This window comes from Zingiber officinale, chromosome 5B (assembly GCF_018446385.1).
Source record: "Zingiber officinale cultivar Zhangliang chromosome 5B, Zo_v1.1, whole genome shotgun sequence".
Classification (NCBI taxonomy): domain Eukaryota; kingdom Viridiplantae; phylum Streptophyta; class Magnoliopsida; order Zingiberales; family Zingiberaceae; genus Zingiber; species Zingiber officinale.
Window position 1 is genome coordinate 30,126,618 of NC_055995.1, and position 8,277 is coordinate 30,134,894.

Below are 8,277 nucleotides of genomic sequence, written 5' to 3' on the forward strand. Positions count from 1 at the left end.
ATTATGAAAATCCTTTTTAAATCTTATTAGAAAGTTATTTAAGCTGAAATCTTTTCGAATATTCGTTAAGTTAAAAAAATTTTTAGAAAATTATTTAAAGCCTTGAAATTTTTTTTTAAGTTGAAAACCTTCCTTGAAAATTTTCTTTAAAAACCTGAATATTTTTTCTTCCAGAAAATTTCTGAAGTTGGAAAATTTTTGAAATCGGAAAATTTCTGAAGTTGATTGAAAACTTTTTTATTTTAGAAACTCCTCAAAATTCACTAAGTTTCCTTAGCAAATTCTTATTTAACATAGCACAAAGAATAATCTCCTCAAGCAAAATCAATGGTTTAAAGTTTTTCTTAAACTATTTTCCTTAGCAAACTTTCAAAAATGTTGCTATTAAAACCAATTCTAAGATGTTGCTTTTCTCTTAACCCTTTTTTTTGCCTCGTACCTAAGTTTTTTTCAAACAAACTCTGCTAAGTTTTGTCTTGAAAAGTTAAGTCTTTTTTCAAAACTAGCTTATTTTTGATATATGGCAAAGGGGGAGAGTAGAGAAATTCAAAAGAGAACAATAAATCCAAAGGGGAGGTTATATTAAGGGGGAGTTTGTAATGCCATGTCTTTCTTTACATCTTACTGTATATTATTACTTAACTTTGAATTTCGATTGTCATAATCAAAAAGGGGGAGATTGTTGATGCGGGGAGCATCCGACGATCGAACCTGAGTTTTGATAATGGCAAAGGATTCAAAGTTAAGGTTTGTGGTGATCTAATGTGCTGAATAAGTGTTTCAGGAAAGTCCTAGCTGCGGTTAGGCAAAGGGAAAATCCTAAGGGGTGGTAACCTTAGGTCCTAGGGGGCGGTAACCCTAGGTGAGGGAAAATCCTAAGGGGTGGCAACCTTAGGTCCTAGGGGGCGGTAACCCTAGGTGAGGGAAAACCCTAAGGGGCGGCAACCTTAGGTCCTAGGGGGCGGTAATCCTAGGTGGCGGAAAACCCTAAGGGGTGGCAACCTTAGGTCCTAGGGGGTGGTAACCCTAGGTGGAGAAAAACCCTAGGGGGCGGTAATCCTAGGTCCTAGGGGGTGGTAACCCTAGGCGGAAAGTCCAGTCGGTCTGGAGGACCGGACTGCATCAGGTAATCTCTCCTGAGGGGAGTAGGTGAGGACGCGTTCCCCGTAGAGGGAACAGTAGGCGTCGGGTCGACCTAGGGTTTCCGGTTGGAAATCCGAAGTCAGACTCAGACAGTCCGAAGACTGTCGGTTATTCTTTACAATGTTTATCGTTCTAACTTGTCTTGCAGGGTATTTGCTCGGACTAACCTTGTTTTGCAGGTGAAGAACCTGCTGGAAAAAGGTGGTCCGGGCGCCCAGGACCAACTTTTATCCCCTGCACGACTTCGCCACGTGGAGCATCCTGGTTGGTTGGCCACGTCACACTCCAGGCGCCCGGAAAGGATCCAGGCGCCCTGAATGTCATATAAAAAGAGGGTCGAGGTGCAGCTTCAAAACAACGATTCAACAAGCTTTCTTTCTGCTGTGTGCTGCTCAAGAAATGACTCTAAAGTGTTGTTACAGTCGCCGACGACCTAAAGCTTCAGTTATTATTTTGTTGTCATTATTATTTCAATTCCAGTTGTACTTATTTCCTTGTACTTATTCACGATATTATAGTTGTTGCCCACCGGAAGTGATCAAGGATCGCGGGCCTTCGAGTAAGAGTTGCCTTAGGCTCCGAACGAAGTAATTCCCTGTGTCTCTGTGTTTGACTGTCTTTATTCCACTACTTATTACTCTATTAGTTTCACGTACGATTTACGGATTTCGAAAAATGAAATAGCCACGAGCGCTATTCATCCCCCCCTCTAGCGCTTTCGATCCATCACTTCCTTCTTGGAAGCTTCTGCTTTCGGAACGCCGTCTACAGAAGACTCTCCGTTGAGGAAGGGATGAAGAGGGGTGCTAGCCAGAGAAGAACGCCCCGTCGTCAAGCATCCCTAGCTAGGGACCGCCGCCCTTTTGCCAAGAATCGGAAGAGGAACTCACCGCGCCGGCGTAGAATGCTCCGCTGAAGAAGATGAGCCCTAGTAGGAGTTGTCGTACACAGGAGTCGCCAGCGTTTGCTGTCGTCGCTGCTTGGAGCAAATCGCAGAAGAGGAGGTTGGGGAAGTAGGGCATCAAAGAGAAGAAACGAGAAGAAAATAAAGTAGACAGGGGTAGCCGGCCGACGGCAAGGGAAGAGAAGACGCCGTCGGCCGGTGGTGAGGAAGAGGAAGGAGATGGAAGGTGGCTGGCAGTGTGCCCTAGCCCGCCCTGGAAAAATCGCGAACAGAGAGGGATTCTTCAGCACTGTGTCATGCGGTTGAGAAAGAGGGGTTTCTTAGCGGGTTTTGGATCTTGGATTTTGGTTGAGAGGTTTGAGTGATATCCGAATCCAAAATCCACTAAGGATTGAAATTGGCCTTTAAGAATTGGGCTTAAGGATTGGATTTGAGGATTAGGCTTTTGGATCAAATTTGAATTGGAACTCCACTTGATAAATGAACCCTTGGATGCCTTGATCTCTATGAGCGGTCCAGATCGCTTTAAATCAGGATGAAGAGTTGGATAACTTAGATCTGAATGAAGGAACAAGATCTCTCTAGATCAGGATCAACGGTCCATATTAATTCATCTTGATCTCCTCTGTTTGACCTCCAAATCAAGTCAAATTTGATCCAGTTCAACCCTAATCCATGGCTCTTTAAATTTCCTACAAAACCACATAATAAAAACATGAGATTAAATTCCACAATTTATAGGAAATTTATAATTAAGTCCAAAATGAGTCCTTATTCGCAAATCATGATATAAACACAACATCAAGTATACGAGATGGTATAAAATGCTAAGTATAAGAGCCAAAATAATACACAAAAATACTCATTATCAACTCCCCCACACTTATTCTTGCTCACCTAGAGCAAGTAAAATTGAACAAGAAAATAACTAAGATGAATTCCCCTAGCAATTCTCAACCATACATAGAAAATAGTGAAAAGAGAGTTACCTAGGATTGTCCAATTCAAATGACCAAAGCATTCATGGATTCAATTCATACACTAATTAGCAAGCATGATAACTTCAATCCATCATGAATAAATTGAGAATGATAATAAAATAACCTCACAAGGTAAATGATGGTGGCTCTCCTCTCATGTACATGCAATGGTGGAGCTCACTCAAGCTACTCATGATAAATGCACTACCATAAGCTTGATTTTCTTCTAACTCCACCACTATAAACATAAGAGTGCACAATAAAATAATGAAGGCATTATTTGAAATATAAGGGAAACATGAATCAAAGCAACGATAGGATAAGAAAAAATAATAAGAAAGATTAAGAAAGGTAATGGTGGAAGACATGAATATATTGGAATGTTACATAGATGAGTACAAGAAAACAATGCCCAAAAATATATCTCATCCAAACTTCCAAACTAGCTCTAAAAACTCAATAAAAATATGAACAATCTCTACGATAGCTTTTCAATAAACATTCACTCATGATCTACAATAAAATCCAAATTTTGCTACCATAAAGATTGTTACTCACAAAATTCTACCCTCTTTCACCAATTCAATAGAAATGTGAACAACTCCTACTCTAGCATTTCACACTACAAATCTACACATGATATACAATGATATCTCAATATCGCTAAAGTAAAAATTGTCACTCACAAAAATTCTACCACAAATGAATACAAAATATCACATGTCAAAGTTTTTCACAAATCTAATAAACCTGTAGACAACCTCTACTATAGTTTTTCAATGAAAATACAGTAATGATATGCAACAAAATCTCAATGTCGCTATAATAAAGATTATCACTAACAAAAAATTCTATCACATATGAATACAAAAATAGTACATCATGTCAAAACTCTTTTTTTCCTTTTCCTTTTTTTTTCTTTTTCTTGTTTTTTTTTCACCTTTCTGTTACTGTTTTGCTTTTTTTTCATTTTCATTTCTATTTTGAACTCTCTTTTTTTCATTTCTATTTTTTTTTCAACACGATGTGCATCACTATACAACATCATCAATAGCTCAAATAAAAAGATAAATAACATGCTTTACCTATGGTGATCAAGCATGGTTCACCTATGCCTCTCCTAAATTCTACTAAACTATTTCTCTCCCCCACACTTAAACCTTTGACCATCCCGGGCAAAATACTCATCATGTACATCCAAAAATATCCACATCCCAAGAGAATAAGAGAGTGAAATAAATGGAAATAAATGGAAGAGAGAAAAGAATAATATGATGGATGATATGAATTTATTCAAGAAGCATGTGATAATAAAAGGGATGAATAAAAGAAAGTGAGATAGCCTTCATAAAAATCATGCAAACCTATGATAATGTGATCTCAAAAGAATCAAGCAAGTTCTAAAGTAGCATTAACCACAAGTGCATAACATATCAATAGGAATAATAGGCTAAAAAAAAAATCCTCACTAGGTATATAAAAAAATTATCATCTCAATCTACCAACATGAAATCCATCATCAAGTTGTAATCACATGTAATCCAAGAATCCAATCATGATAATAAATCATCAAATTCGACAATCAAATTTAACTAGCTTTCACAATTTCTAAAATGATAAAAAGAATGCATAGGGAATTTATTATGAAAATCGACTAGGCAAACTAAAAATGAGCTATCAAGTAAAAGCAAACCAAGCAAAGAAAGTAAAGACATATATACAAGCAGAAAGGAAAAGAAGAAATAAGATGGAACAGACTCCCCTAAAATTCTGGTGGTCAGAGTCGATTCAGTTCCAGAAGCCAATCTAGAAGTGGAATAAATGTAGGTGAAGTGAGGCTCTCTCCCTTCAATATCGCCTCCTTAAAAATTTTCTCTGGTGACCGACTATGGTTCAGTTGGAGTGTCCACTCCAGAAGCTTCATTATTGCATAAAGTGTTAGAGCTTTCTTCAAGTGGTAGCATGCATCCTTGAATGATTTACCGCAAATGAAATATCTGTAGAAATCCTGCACACTAAAAATAAAAGGATGCATTCCTGCACGCATGCTGTGTGAGAAGGACTAGAAATATTAACAAAATCAACAGAGCATGAATCACAAAATGTATCACATCCAATACAATCAAAATGAACTACCTCCATGGTATTTCCTAAAGATTCAGAAGAAATATCAACCTTACCATCCTTAAAGATACCTGGAGGCTCTAGTATAGTGAATGTGGCATCATCTCGATCAGGTAAAGGTACTGGCTTTGGATCAGGTTCAATCAACGGAAGTGATTCTTGAGACGTCCCTACACTTCATCATCAATATGTACAGTAAAAGGCTCAACTGGCTCAGCTAGTCGTATAATCAAAGGAAGTGATTCTTGGGTCTCCCCTACACTTTCATCATCAAAAACAACACCTGCAACATCAAGACTATCTGGAATAGTAATATCATCAACAAAATTATTATCAGGATCAACAACAACATCACAATGTAAAAAACTAGAAGAGTCAAGTAGAGTAGCTGAAACAAGGTCAGGAATATCACAAACTCTACAATCCATCTTCTCAAAAATTGATGTAGTAGGTCGATCTGATAGCAATTATAACTGTGTCGATGAATATGTCCTTGGCTGAAATTGTGTTTCTTGATGTTGTACAAGTTGTTGTGGCTGCTCCCAAAAATGCTGCTCAGGCTGATGCTGAAGATATGACTAATAATGTTGGGACCAATCAGAATTCCCTTGTTGAGTGTTCCCATACCCGAATCCTGCAATGAAATTATACCTGTCCTATTGATAGATCTGATAAGACTAAGGATCAGGCTTAAAATACTAGATCTTGGTAGGGAATACACTGGCAAAGGAATCAACATCCTCGGTAATCGTCGGTCTAGTCTCATATTGCTGATAATTTATAGCCATAATCTCGATAAGTTCTTTAGCTTGAGCAGATGTCTTGTTAATTAGAGCCCCTCCACTAGCTACTTCAACTATACTCCTGACCATGGGACACAATCTCTCATAGAAGTATATAATCAGAAGTTGATCGCTTATCTGGTGCTGAGGGCAACTAACAACAAGTCTTTTAAATCTTTCCCAATAATCTTGAAACGGTTCTCCTGTGAATTATTGGATTCCACAAATACTCCTCCGAATAGCTGCAATCCTAGAAGCAGGAAAGAACCTCGCCAGAAATATTCTCTTCATTTCAAACTAGCTGGTGATAAAATCAGGCGGAAGACAGTACAACCAATCCTTTGCTGAATCCGCCAGTGAAAATGGAAATGCTCTAAGTCTGACATCTTCATCTGATACGCCATGTGGATTCCATAAAGAGCAAACCATATCCAATTCATGTAGATGTCTATTGGCATCTTCACCAGATAGTTCATGAAACTTCGGTAATAAATGAACAATTTTCCAGAACTCGAAGTCGGCCTCCAAATCATAATATCTGATGCAAAAGGAATCATCTGACAAGTCTGATGCCCAAAGCTCTTTGAGAGTCTTATCAGTGTTGTTCTCCATGTAGCTTGGCAAATCTGAGGTCCTGAACTGAGCATACCGAAACTCTAAAACTGCTGCCACAAAAGAGATTTCCTGATCTAACCTGAAACACTCATGCAAATAAAATTAAAAGACACAAGAAATATACAAGATAGCATACGTGCATACAAGCAATGAATAATAAAGCCCTAACAATATTTTTAAATTTTTACAACCACCAAAGAAATAGAAATAAGAGAGAATAAAATTGAAAAAAAATGAAATGCAAAATATAGAAAAACTGAAACGATGGTCTAAATGATGAAATTGACCAAAATAGGTCTTTATTCACGACATACTGTAGTATTACTCCTCTCACTCCTTTCCTTCAACCTACAAAGTTCCATAGCAAAAGGATATACTAACAGTTAAGTCTAAAGAAAAATAAAATAACAAAGTAGAAAAGCAAGAACAAGATAAAGATAAAACTATATACAGTCTAAAAACAAATGAACATCACTAGTTTCCCCGACAACAGCGCCAAAATTTGATAGTGGTCGCAACTGTCACTCGCTCACATCAAATTAATTTATTTATATTCAACGGAACACCTTAACCTACACTAAGTATTATAGTAGAGGACCGGGTCGTCTCTCACGTGGAAACAATGATAGGACGTTTGCTCTCAAACGAAATCGAATAGGGGTTTTGTTTTGGAATTTCTACACCTAATGCAAATAAGAAAATCCTAATTAACTAGCAAATATGAACTCACAACGCAGTGTCACCCTACGCTGTGAGGATCTAAGAGACATTTGTAGGACCATTGGGCCGGCTAGAAGGGGAGTTGAATAGCCCTGTAAAAAATAAACAAAATCCCTTCCCGACTTTTCAAACTAACACTTGTAAAATAATCAAAGCAGAAAAGAAAGAGGCACAATTGTTTACTTGGTTACAACCGGGGAGGTTGTTAATCCAAGGAAAGGATGAAGCGCACTATCAATATCCTTCAGGCAGAGAAGCCTCTTACAGCGTTGAAGCACAAAAGGAAGAAGCTAATCTAAACAGTGGAAAGAGCACAAGCGTTGTTACAATTTCTAAACTGATTATAAGCTTCTGGACCAAGGCTATATTTATAGCCTTGGTCGGGGTGCCTGGAAGGGTTCCGGGTGCCCTGGGGGGGATAAATTTTATCCCCCAACGTTTAGATCGAGATAAATCTTGATCTGGTCAAAACCTCTGGTCCGGGCGCCCGGAAGTGGTCCGGGCGCCCGGAAGGGTTCCGGGCGCCCCGGAGCCAAAAGTCAACAGTAGTTGACTTTTTCGTCCGGGACCTCTGCTCCGGTTCGGTTCGGTTCAGCTCGGTCTGAGTCTTCTATTCTGGATCCGTTCTCTTGGGTGATCTCTTTTATCCGGAAAAGGGCTCACCTGAACCCAACTTTCGGTCTTCTCGAGCGGGCTTCCCTCCGGCTTCTCGTCCCTCGAAATCGCCGCGTGTTTCCTTCTCGTCCGCTGGCGTACTCATCCGCAGTCTTTGTCCCTCGGACGCACCGCATGCCGTCCTTCTCGCTAGCTGCGTCTCTTGCTCCCCGAGCAATCTTCCGCTCCGGCTTTCGTCCCTCAGAACCACTACACCCTTCCTTCTCGTCCGCCGGTGTACTCTTCCGCAGCACCTCATCCCTCGGACTGCCGTCCTTCTCGCTAGATGCGTCTTCTGCTCGACTACCTGTGCTCCTAAGCTCCTGCATACTTAGACACAAGGTTAGAAACAAGC